This window comes from Anarrhichthys ocellatus, unplaced genomic scaffold, assembly GCF_004355925.1.
Source record: "Anarrhichthys ocellatus isolate YVR2014 unplaced genomic scaffold, GSC_Weel_1.0 scaffold4, whole genome shotgun sequence".
NCBI classification, from domain to species: Eukaryota; Metazoa; Chordata; class Actinopteri; order Perciformes; family Anarhichadidae; genus Anarrhichthys; species Anarrhichthys ocellatus.
In genome coordinates this window covers 5,832,047-5,832,569 of record NW_022280034.1, presented here as the reverse complement: position 1 = coordinate 5,832,569, position 523 = coordinate 5,832,047, and the positions used below count along the sequence as shown (strand labels likewise).

General features: G+C 42.6%; 1 protein-coding gene across 1 annotated transcript in view; it reads right to left on the bottom strand.

Annotated features, from left to right (window-relative positions):
- The window catches only part of LOC116381094 (C-terminal-binding protein 2-like), a 78,898-nt gene that overhangs the window by 6,215 nt on the left and 72,160 nt on the right, over positions 1-523 (bottom strand). The gene's annotated exons all lie outside the window — the stretch shown is intronic.

The window sequence follows — 523 nt, the reverse complement described above, 5'->3', positions numbered from 1 at the left end:
AAAAAAAAAGACCAGATGTGGGTGTTTGTGTGCGTCTGTCAGCTCGACAGTCGAATTAATCGGTTTGATCTAACGCGGCACATAAATCTGGATTGGATGACTGCATTTGAGAGCCTTGAAACATATTACACGGGACAGAAATTGAGAATTTAAAAAACGCCTGTGACACCTTTGTTGTGCCTGACACCTGAGAGATCTGGGACACAGACAGCAGCTGGGAAACATACTGTCAGATGTGGGATAAAGAACATCTTTATCCCAAACCAGGAGATGAAATGAAGGATGAGGGGTGAGCTGAAAGATGAAGCAGCGCCACCACCCCTTGCTGCTTGTGTGAAAAAAAAGCCACAACAAAAAGTATAAGAGGGAGGAAGAGAAAAAAAAAAAATCAAATGAATATGCTCAGAAGAAAGTAATCCCTTAATCTTGACAAAAGCTGAAATCCAGGGGCATGAAAAGCCTTTACGCTGGCAGGCAGTCTTTTATTAGGTCTTGGTGGTTTTGACACACACACACACACACA